Genomic DNA, 12063 nt, shown 5'->3' on the forward strand with positions numbered 1-12063 from the left:
TTAGGCAGCTGATGGTTTGGATTGCTGTCCAATAATTACTCACCCACCTCTTCTCCATCCAAGCCCACGCATGAGTGTTCTTCCCCACCATACTGACGTTGGGTCTGGCCATGGGACATGATTTTCCCAGTGGAATATGAGCAGATGGGACATGCACACACACAAACCTTAAATGTTTGACAGGCTTGACTTGGCTCTTATGTTCTGAGATGTGCATTAGAAGAGTTGGCCTTGGGGGACAGGGAGTTACTGATCCTTCAGCCTGGACCCAGGACAAAACACCTGCAGCAGACCCAAGTCCAACCCTCAACCTAAGGCCAAGCCCAGCAGACCCACAGCTGGAAGCAGAACTGCCTGCAGACACAGCCTTGAGCAGCTAAACAGCAGTCAACCTATAGGTTTATGATTATGAGGGTGGAAGCTCGTAATAAGCCCTGGGATTTAGAGTTGTTTGTTAGGCAACACTACAGTGGCAATAGCTAGCTGATACATAAATTATGTAATTAGCCAAAGTCAAGGAGAAGTCTGAGTCCCGACGTTAAGTTTGCCCTATCTCCAAACTCCTTGCTCTTTTGATTATACCATGAGGAGTAAGCAGTATGGAGGTGGAAAATCAAAACAAATTTGAGGAACTATCATTTCTGGAATGCAACTGGGAGCTGAAGCTTAGTGAAAGTGTAGAACCAATAGAGGAACAAATTATTAATCTGTGCCTTTGCACAGATTATGAGGGAAAAGGATCTGTTGAAGAATCTCCCTAGGTTTAGGTTTCCAGAAGGTATTCCACATGAATTATTTTTGCTCCATTTGCTCAATTATAAAAATTATACCTATGGTAATTCATGTGCTTCATTAGGTGAACCAAAAACATTTCAACACATGGTTTTCTTTGTGTTTACTCTTGGGCCAAATACATGTTTTCAGTGCTTGTTCCAGCGGCACGTATACAAAAACCGGAGTGATACAGAGATTAGCATGGTCCCTGCCCAAGGATGACACAGAAGTTGTTGAAGTGCTCCATATATTTTTGCATAATCTCAGAAAGTCTCCCCCAGAGACTACTTATTATTGCAAAGGATGAAAAAGAAACAGTAATTTTTTAGTGGAGAAGCTGGGCAACACTTGACCAGTGATCAAAACATCAACAATCCAGGACATGTGGACGTTCTGTGCCTTCAGATGTGATACTTGGAGAAAGACACATTATCCTGCAGTGCTCCTGAGACCGAATAACCTCAGCCATGAAAAATAATCAGAAAAACATAACATGAGGAATGTTCTAACAAGAAAATAGAAAGAAAGGTGGCTGTAAGCTTAGAAAATGTCAATGTCACAAAAGACAAAGAAAGGCTGTAGGAATTTTCCAGATTAAAAGAAGCTAGAGAGACAAGACAAGCAAGTGTGATTCTTGACCCTAGAATGGATGCTAGACTGGAAAGGAAAAAATAGGATAGGGACATTATTAGGTCAATGGACAAAACTAGGACATCTATGGATGGTAGAATGAAATATTGCAGAAATATAAATACATGAAATTGATAATCATACTATGTAGGAGAATATTCCTATTCTTAGGAAATACACACTTACATACTTGGGGGTAAAGAGTCACAATGTATATAACTTACCCTCAGATGGTTCAGAAAAACTGTACATATACACACGTTATATACGCACAACACATGAAAACACATATGAGAAAGTAAAAGGGTAAAATGTTAACACAAATGAATGTACATCAAAGATCTAGCAATTTTTGAAACTTCAAAAACTCATTACCAAATTAAAATTTTTAAACACAATAGAAATTACAGAGTGTATATTGCAGAAATGGAAACTTATAAGGCATGCTCAAGATATTTCCCAAGTACCCAGAGGAAAAGAATAAAGGAATGACAATGATGATGAATAAGAAATAAAAGAGAGATCCAGGAAATGGAGTATGCAAGTAGGAATGCAGGATGAAGATAGGGGCAAATGTGAGAGCCATGATCAAATAGCTGATAAATTACCTACAAAGGAAAGAAATCAGATGATGTCAGATTTATCCACGATGCTAACTGTTTGAAGACAATGATACAATATCTAAGTCTGAAGAAACAATTTTGTGGCTTAAGAATTCAATATCCAAAAATGTTCATATATAGATTGAGGTAGTGAATATATAACTGTGCAATTATACCAAGAACCACTGGTTGAAAACTTAAGATGGATTGCATGGTGCATGAATAAACCTGTTTTTTAAAAAATAAACAGAAAACTACAAGTGCTGGAGAAGATGTGGAGAAAAAGGTATACCTATTCACTGTTGCTAGGCAAGTAGAATGGTGCAGACTGTCTGGATGTTCCACCGGAACCTAGGTATAGGGTTGCAGTATGATCCTACAGTCCCTTTGCCAGGTACATACTAAGAAGAACTGAAAGCAGGAACACAAATAGACATTCGCACACATTTGTTTATAGTGGCATTATTCACAGCTGTCAGTGGATGGAGGCAGCCTAAGGGAGCATGGACTGATAACAGAGGGGTGAACTACCAGGGTGTTTACATACCAGGGAGTATTATGCAGCTGCAGAAAGGACTGACATGGTGAGGCATGCAACAAAGTGAGTGAACTGTGAGGACATTCACTTAGTTGTGCAAAATAAGTCAAAAACAAAAGGACAAATGTTGCATGGTCTCCCTAATATGAACTAATTATAATGAGCAAACTCTGAGAAAAAATTCGAGAGCATAGGTCACCAGGAGATAGGAAGTGGGCAGAAATTGGGCAATTGATGATTAAAGACACCAAGAAGAGTCATTGTAAAAGTTTGGAAATTGAACAGCACAAGACTGTGTGACGGTAGCACAATACTGTAAGTGTAATTAACAAAGTAGAGTGTGAGTGTGGTTGAAAGAAGAAGGCTAGAGTCAGGTATGTCACCAGAAGGAAAACTAGAGGATAAAAACTGCGACTGTATAACTTAGCGAAACCCAGAGTAGAAAATGATGGTTAATTGTGTAAATATAAGTGTATTCTCACATGACCTAGAACAAACATACATCACTATTACAAGGTGTTAATAATAGGGTGTCATATGGTAGAAATATATTTAATGTAAACTAAGGTCTATAGTTAACAGTAACATTGTAATATTATTTCATTAATTGTAACAAAGGCACTATATCAAAGCTAGATGTCAATCATGGGGGATGTAAGGAGTACGGGATTTTCTTCTTCAGAAGAAATGAGAATGTTCTCATATTGACCGTGATAGTGAATGAATAACCATGTGATTATACCAAGAGCCATTGATTGTTCACTTAGGATGGATTGTATGTTGCATGGTGTGTGAATAAAACTGTTAAAAAATAATGGTGAAGTGTGGGCTACAGTGGCTTAGTGACAGAGTTCTCACTTGCCAGGCCGGAGACCCAGGTTCAGTTCCATGTTAAAAATAAAAAATAAAAAAATAATGGTGAAAATGACACAGGATCATCAATGTACAATTGTCAAAGAATTGTCCGCTTATAATGGTTAGAGTGATTTTTATATTATGTATATTTTACCACAGCAAAAATAATTTTAAAAAATAAGAAAAAGAATTCAATATCCGACCAAGAGGCTTGTGCTAATCTGAAAATATTGTGTACCCCAGAAAAACCATGTCCTTTAGTTCTGATTCAATATTGCAGGGTGGAAACCTTTGTGATTAGCTTACCTACAGGGAGGTGTGGCACTCCCAGCATTGGGTGTGGCCTTTCGATTAGATTATCCCCATGAAGATGTGGTGTGCCCAATTGTGGCTGTGGCATTTGGTTTAAATGAAGATGCTGGGTCTTGATAAGTTTACTGGAGTCCTTTAAAAGGAGAAACATTTTGAAAAAACCTCAGATGCAGACGCTTGGAGAACAGTTGCTTCAGAGCTGACAGAGACACAGATGTTTGGAGATGCTTGGAGTGCCGACAGAGAGAGCAGATACCCAGACATAGGCAGAGCCCAGCAGATGTTGCCAAGTGCCTTCCCATGAGATGCTGAGCCAGCCAGAACCCAGAGGTGTGTCCCGGAGGAGCTAAGTGAAGGCCACACGTGCTTAAAGAGGAAACCACTGGCATCAGAAGCTGGAAGCAATGGAACCAGGAACAAGGACCAGCAGACACCTGCCAGGTGCCTTCCCATCTGACAGAGGTGTTCCAGACAGCATCAACCTTGCTTGAGTGAAGGTAACCTCTTGTTGGTGCCTTAATTTGGACGTTTTCATGACCTTAGAACTGTAAACTTGTAACTCATTAAATTCCTTTTTAAAGGCCATTCCATTTCTAGTATACTGCATTCTGGCAGCTTAACAAACTAATACACTGCTATATATAACATTGAAAAGTCATTCTCAACATCTAAAGGATTCAAAAATTTCAACACCTTTATCTTTCTTCTTGGAAAAAAAAAAACTCAAAGAAATAGCTCAGCTACCTGAGAAAAGAATGAAAAGATGTAGTATTAAAAAAAAAATAGTAGTGGTCAAACAAAACTAGGAAACCTCAGAGATGTCAAAATAGTTATTAACATGGTTATAAAAGAAAGCATATGTCTAAAGTGATGAGTAAAATAGATGATGCATAATGGAAATAAAGAATAGTATTAATTTTAAAAATACATGTTTTCAATATGTAGATAAAAATTCACTATCTTAAGTCTGAAAGTAGTCATGTTTTACAGAAAGGAGGTGTGCAGGTTTGAAAGTGTTGTGTACCTTGGAGAAGCCATGTCCTTGAACCCTGATTCAGTATTGCAGGCTGGAAACCTTTGATTGGATTGTTTCCACAGAGATTCAGCCGTCCAAATGCGGGTGTGGTCTTTTGATTAGACGAATTCCATTGGGGATGTAGTACATCTAATTGTGGGTGTGACATTTTGATTAGATGCAGATGTGACTCTGCGCATTCAAGGTGGGTCTTGATTAGCTTACTATCATTAGAGTCCTTCGAAGGGGAGACATTTTGGAGAAAAGATAGTTGCTTCAGAGCCAACAGGAAGACAGACATTTGGAGATGCTCAGAGTGCCAGCAGAGAGAGCAGATGCCTAGACTCGGATGTTTGCAAGTGTAGAGTCCAGCATATGTCTCCATACGCCTTCCCAAGAAATGCTAAGCAAGCTGAGCCCAGAGCTGTTTCCCAGAGGATCTAAGGGAATGCCTGCAGACACTTAGAGAGGAAACCACTGGCATGAGAAGCTGGAAGCAACAGAACCAGGAACAAGGACCAGCAGACACCAGCCACGTGCCTCCCCATGTGAGAGACATCAGCCTTTCTTGAGTCAAAGAATTTGTCTCTGGATGTCTTAGTTTGGACATTCTTATGGCCTTATAACTATAAACTTGTAACTTAATAAGTTCACTTTTAAAAGCCTTTTCATTTCTGACATATTGCATTCTGGCAGCATTTAGTGAACTGAAACAGTAGGAAACTATAAAACATGATTATCACAGAGGATCTCTCTCTCTCCTGCTAGCAGGAATTATGTTTGACTGACCCTGAGTCCCTTTCCCTTTTCATTATACCATGTGGAGCAAATGGTGTGGAGATGGGAAATCAGAACAAATTTGGGGACATGATGGTATTGAAACACTTATTAAGCTAAGCTACAGGGGCAATTTGTTTGTGTATGCATTTCTGTCCATTTGCTCTGTACTTTTCCCTTCTGCTCATAAGATAAATTAAGGAGATACAGCAAATAAACAAAGGAATTAGGCAAGTACTTAGAGAAACCAAGTGACAAAGTTTTAAAAATTAACAGGGAATTTTGGGGGAGCAGCAGATATCTATTTTCTTTTTCACTTCAAGAATAAGAACTTAATTTTACATCAAAAGTTATAAAACAGCAAATTATTTTTTCGTGGAGTGCTTGAATCATGATGGAAAAACCAATGTCCCCAATTTTTTATTGCAAAATTTTTTTATTATTCGATTGGGTAATGCTATATGTTCATACTTTTAAGAATTCTATGAATTTTTTCTAAAAGGAAGTTTTCCCTTCTGAAAAAGAAATTAAAACATCACTTCTGTGTTCCTAGAATCTCTGAGCTTTTCCCATTAGGTCACAACTCTTTGAAGAGACTGAAGTGAAATCTGGGTATTTATTGGAAGCCCACATGGCAGGTGCAGGGCCGTCTGCACTATATACACTTGTATGGACCGTCAAAACGGTGTGTACGGTCTGTTGTCTAATCTGCATTTTGCAGATGAGGCTCAAAGAAATTAAGTTACTTTACCAAAGACATAACTAATAAGAGGTAGAACTTAGGCTTGAACTTCAATGTCTCTGGCTCCAAATTCCATGCACTTTGCACAACTCCAGATCACGCCCTCTTCCTCCCCTGCCAATTCCTATTCTTTAAGTTGAGGAGTCAGCAGGAGTAGTTCCAATCCTTTACCAAGGAGAGGGAGCTTGCCCACCGGGCTGGAGGCAGATTTATGACACTGCGAGGATGGCTACATGGGGCCAGTTCACGGTCGCTCACCCAGGACTTTACCGGGTGCATCTCTGCCCTCTCTCTCCGTTTTCAATTTGGACCCTCTTACTGTCTATTAAATTATCTAGTGGAGGGATGTGCCTGAAGCTCAGTCAATTTTACTTTAGTGCAGACATCAAACTGATGCTCTGGTTTTAGAAGGGAAAAATACGAGTAGAGAATCCAAGCAACAGTAATGGAAGGTGTGGGTTTCCTTTTTCATGTTATGTTTGCTTTTCATTAGTAGAGTCACTCATGATTTGGCCATATTATCATAGAGACATAGTTTGAACATTAGTCTGAACTGTTTCAACTTCAAGGGAAAATATATGATATTTCTTATAATATATTTTTCCCAAAAGGGTGCCAGGGTCAACAGTGGCAACGTTGAGTCATCAGTGACTTGGTAAAGACTAACGACCAAGCCTAGAAATTAATATTTTAGCATTTTCTCAACCAACTTCTCTTTTTATTACTCATGTAATTATAATTTACAATTGTTCAAGCCAAAAATCTGGGGATTATTCTTGATGATTTTTTTCTCCATCACCTTTGGCATCTCATACCTTAGGGCATCCTGTGGGCTGATCTTCACAGTCCCATCTCTCCCCATAGCCAAGTTCACTGCCACAGTCCAGGCTGCCATCACTTCTCACCCGGATGAACTGGACACTGATGACAGATATGCCAGGGCAACAGAATCTAACTGGGATTGTGCCCCTAAACCTAATGCAGGCTACCCTCCCTCAAATCCACCCTCTCAGAGTAACCAGAGTCACTCTTTTGCACTTAGAATAAAATCCAGTCCCCTGACAAGGTCCAAAACCCTGCATGGTCTACGTGTGCCTTCCACCTGCCTCTCTACCACCCTCCTTCCCTAACCGTGCCCCAGCCTCACAGAGAAGCCAAAAGGTGGCCAGAGTCGGAAAGGGTTTTGCCCACCCGGCTCCCCGCTGCTTTCAAAGGCTGTGCCTGCCCTTACCTGGTCACACCAACCCCTTCTTCTCTTTCTGGGCCCCATTTTACTTCCATCCACAACAATGATCACAGTCGGTCATTATCTTGTCTATTAAGTTGTGTCTTCAAGTCTCCCCAACAGGAGTAGAAGCTCCACGCGGGCAGAGTACTGATCGACCTTGTCCTCTGTGTTTCCCCACAGCCTGGCATAAAGCACAACCTCAACCTGCAGATGCCCAGAGAATGCTGCTCCTGCCCATCTCCATCTGAGTTGTGAGAGGGCTGGTTTGGGTTTTCTTCCCAATCTGATTTAGATTTAGAAAGGGAACAAGTTCTAGAGCACCAAATGCTGAGAGTGGAAGGGACAACTGGGCTCTTTCAACAGCCACTTATCTTTCTTATAAAGGAGAAGGGGGGTCTGAAGGATTGTGTGACTTGGTACAGACACACAGACAGGGCTGAAGTTGACTTATCCGTCACAACCGGAATGTAAGCTTTGTGATGCCAGGGCTCTGTCTGGCTTTTTCCTGCCATTTCTCCAGTGCCTAGAACAATTCCTGCACAAGACAAGATGCTGCATAAATATTTGTTGAATTAATGAATGTTAACCCAGGATGATACGTTGTCCTCTAAAGTTTAATTATTCTCAATCTCATCCTAATCTTATACTACTTTTATCCCCAAACTTGGTTATAGTGATGCTTTTTAATCACCATAACTTCTAATTTCACAGGGCTTTGAGTCTAGCCTGAGCCTCAAAATCTTCCTGGGGATTTGTCTCAAATCTTAGCCTCTGACTAATGTGAGGGATTCTGGTTCTTCTGTTTATTTTCCTTCATTTTACTTTTCCTTTTCGATCTCTTTTTCCTTTTCTCCTCAAATCAGAGAAACTGAAAGAGTAGTCTTATAGTCTCTAATCCTATCTCTGCATCAGAGTGATGAATTCTTACAGCCGTCTTTCTAAGTTATACATATCTATAAAAGTGAAAGGAGAAAAAAGCAATAATTTTCAAAGCACACTTCAAAAGATAGTTACAGAACAGAACCTAGAATTTGTCACGTGCTACCCTTCCACCTAGATTTTTCCTTTGAGTGTGCTTTGAAAATTATTTTTTTTATTTCTTTGCTTTGTATATATGTTATATTTTACAATAAAAATTTTTTTTTAAAAAGTGAAAGGAGATAGGAAGTAGCATCCTAACTCTCCTTTTCTTTTTTACTCTCTTACCCATGGATCATCCTTGAATATATTGAAACTATAATCCCTTGAAATTAGCAGCTTTTTCAACTTGTCTACAATACTGAGTTAAGAGTTTAAAATATCCATGGATAACATGAAATGTTTTCTTAAGGTAATGATGCCTTTAAAACACAACCTACTTAGCGTTGTGTCACGCTAAGACACAACCATACTTTAAAGCTGCGATGACATCATGTAAATCCATTTTCTAGAGGATGCTGGAGGAAAGTCAGAACTGCCAAAGACTTCTCATTGTCTTACATCTCTGTGAAGCCTCCTCCAGCTGAATAGTGTCCAGTGGAGGTCTGGCCACTGGGCTGCCTGCCACGTCCACCTCCAACCTGAGGCAGACAGTGCTCTTGGAATCTCCACTCCAGTCTTGAAATCTGACACAGACACTGTCCATGGGCCCCTCAGAGGCCCTCACAGCCCCTGTTCTTTCTGGGCATGGCTGCCCCTCCCTCAGTTTCTGCCTGCCCTGCCCCTCTGCCTGCCTTGAGACCGCCCCTGGGCTCCTGGAGTTGATCTACTGCAGGCCCTCCAGCCAGAAGTCCCTGGAGGCTACCTGCCCTCTTGGGTGGCCGTAGCCCATGACTGGTGCTTCAGGTACATGAAAGTTCAGCCACCTGGCCTCAAGCAGGGACACGTGCCCCAGTGTTCTCCAGCAGGGTCGGCTGAAGCTGTCCTAGGCTGGACATTGCCTGAGATTCTCCTGTCTGTGCCATCTCCCTTTCTCTTCCACCCTGGGAACACAGAATTAATGACTCACTTGCTCTCAGATTCTTCTCCCAGAGTGTGCTTCCGATCAACCTGCACTGAGTCAAGAGCTGCTTCTGCCCAGGCATCCGGGAAATGTCCTTCCATTGCTCCCAGCAGGCACGGAGGATGGAAAGGTGGTGCCGTTCCTGTGTCAGAGCAGGGAGAGACATCAAACAGCACCGCCCCCCGCCCTGCGTTGGCAGGTGATGGGAGGGGGAGAGAAACTGAGCCCACCCAGGACAGTGGCTTTGGGAGACAGAGGGCCAGGAACCCCATTTCCAGTTTCCAGATCCTATGCTTCCCCCCATGGTTTAACACCAGCCGCTGCTCCCTCCAAACCGTGGTGGGGGGAGAGACACACTAAGAAGGAGAGAGAATAAGCCAAGCTTGAAGTTGTCTTTCTCCTAGTTCATCACTTTTCTTTTTCCCACTCATGGATTTGCTGATAAGACTCAACCCAGTAAAATTCAGAGAACTGCCTTGACTGCCCTGGAGGTCCTGAGATGCTTCATGAGTGAGTTTACAAAGGCATGGAGTGAGCAGGGGGTGGGGGACACACACTGCCAGCGAGGCTGCTGGGAATGAGAGCTCCCTGGGAAGTGTCCTGACTGTGCTTTGCTGATGGTTGTTCAAGTTTCTAGAAAATTCTGTGGTCTTCCTTTCCACGTGGTCCTCACAGGTTGTGGCATATAAGGCTTATTTGGGTTATGCAAATAAAATTAACTTTTAAATGAAGTGCCACCTTTCCCATTTCTTACTGATCTGGATTGATTGGGCCAAGCCTGAGCCCACAGCTTGCCAGCATTCAACATTTGGGGGAAAAAAACAGTCATCAGAAAACACACATCCCTCCTGCCCTGCTCTGACTAACTCTGAAACCATGGAAACGTCTGTGGAACTCTGGGAACTGCAACCCATGGCCCTGCTGAGTGGTGGTGCCCCATCCCAGAAAGCAGTGGGTGGAGGGGACTCCTGAGGCTGCCAGAGCCCCCCCGCCATGCCCCACCTCCTGGCCTCAGCCTTTGGGTTACTGTCACTGTCCCCGGGATGAGTCAAACTGTGACTTCCACGGAAGCCTTAGTCCCTGTGGGATGCTGACAGTCCACACAGCCAGACCATTTGGTCCTCATTTCTCACCCACCTCCCACCCCACCAGTGACTGGATCTTCCCACTGGGGGTTGCAGCCGCAAGCTCAGGACTGCTGACCTAAGGGATAACTATTTTTGCTTTTGAAGATTCTCGACCCAGAAAATAGAAATGCTTATATTGTTGGCGTGCAGGCTTCTGGAGATATTATGGGCTATTCCATTAACTCTGGGAATCCGAGAATGTTTTCTCAGCTTTTTTTGCTGAAAGCTCCCAGGCGATCCAGCACCAGGGAATAAGGGGGCAAAGTGCAGATTCTCGGAGTTACAGGGAAGGGAGAAAGTCAAGAGGCCATAGGCCCAGATGGCCATGGCTTTGAGGCAAACAAAAGCATGCTTCTGTGGGTCTTCAGCATTTGGGGACACCCACACTTACAGCTCTGTCAGCTCCCATCCCACACGGTCAGCCATGGCCACTCCTAAGATACCCAAAGCCCATCAGTGCCCTTTCCATGGGTTACTTGCAATGCTCAGTGGGCCCTTCCCTCTCACCCACCTTCCATTGCCATACCGTTGAGGAGGAGGGGAGCGGTAGCTACATCGCAGCGTGTGAAGCTCGAGGACCACAAAAGAAAGTGTTGGGTATTTGATGGTTCCTGTCATTGGCAGCATCAGCCAGGGGTACATGGCAAATGTCATCTCAGCTGGGCAGAAACCTGGGGCTTCAGCCAGCAGTCTGTATTTTTTTATAGAGGTGGGTTGAGGTCTTCACTTCCCAATCCTTAGGTATGGAGGAGGTGACAAAATGCAAAGACTTTTTTGGACAGGGCTATAGATCCAGTGGCATCAACAGCTTCCTCTTCCCAGGGCCACACCTCCTGCTCCTTGAAGGTCGAATCACTGGCACTTCCATCTACTCTCGTTGTCCACAGACCTGGTGTCCATCTCAGAAAGATTTGGGGGAGATTTTTCCCTTAAGGCACTTAGCCATTCACCTGACTTATAATAAATACATGCAAGAGCTAACAGGAGCATCAGTGCATGGCAGATGGTGGCACTGAGGCTTGGGGAGGGTTCGCAAATTGACAAAGATCAAGCAGCTGGGTGGAGGGGGAGCCTAGATCTGGAAATGAGCACCAGACCCAAGAACCACATCCCAGGTTCCCAGGAACATCTGGAAGGGACAGCTGCAGTGGGAGCAGCAGCAGCAGGTGTCAGCATTTGGGGACACCCACACTTACAGCTCTATCAGCTCTCATCCCACATGGTCAGCCATGGCCACTCCTAAGATACCCAAAGACCATCAGTACCCTTTCCATAGGTTGCTTGCAATGCTCAGTGGGCCCTTCCCTCTCACCCACCCTTGGGGACAGAGATCTTAATCCCACTTCTGTTTTCTGCCGCTCTCTCTGGCTTCTCCATTTCTGACATTGGCTTTTTTCCCCCCAAGTCTCCTTTGTCCCCAGAGCTCCACCCTGCGACCTATTCCTTGATGCCTGCACCAGCTTCCTGCGGCCTCCACAGATC

The 12063-nt window shown here is 43.2% G+C and overlaps 1 non-coding gene across 1 annotated transcript; it reads left to right on the plus strand.

The window, feature by feature from the left end:
• Window positions 1–923: 923 nt before the first annotated feature.
• On the plus strand, window positions 924–1027 carry LOC143678518 (U6 spliceosomal RNA). Its single transcript, XR_013173316.1, has one exon. It is a non-coding gene; the product is annotated as a U6 spliceosomal RNA (small nuclear RNA).
• Window positions 1028–12063: the final 11036 nt, after the last annotated feature.

Source organism: Tamandua tetradactyla, chromosome 3, assembly GCF_023851605.1.
Source record: "Tamandua tetradactyla isolate mTamTet1 chromosome 3, mTamTet1.pri, whole genome shotgun sequence".
NCBI lineage: Eukaryota > Metazoa > Chordata > Mammalia > Pilosa > Myrmecophagidae > Tamandua > Tamandua tetradactyla.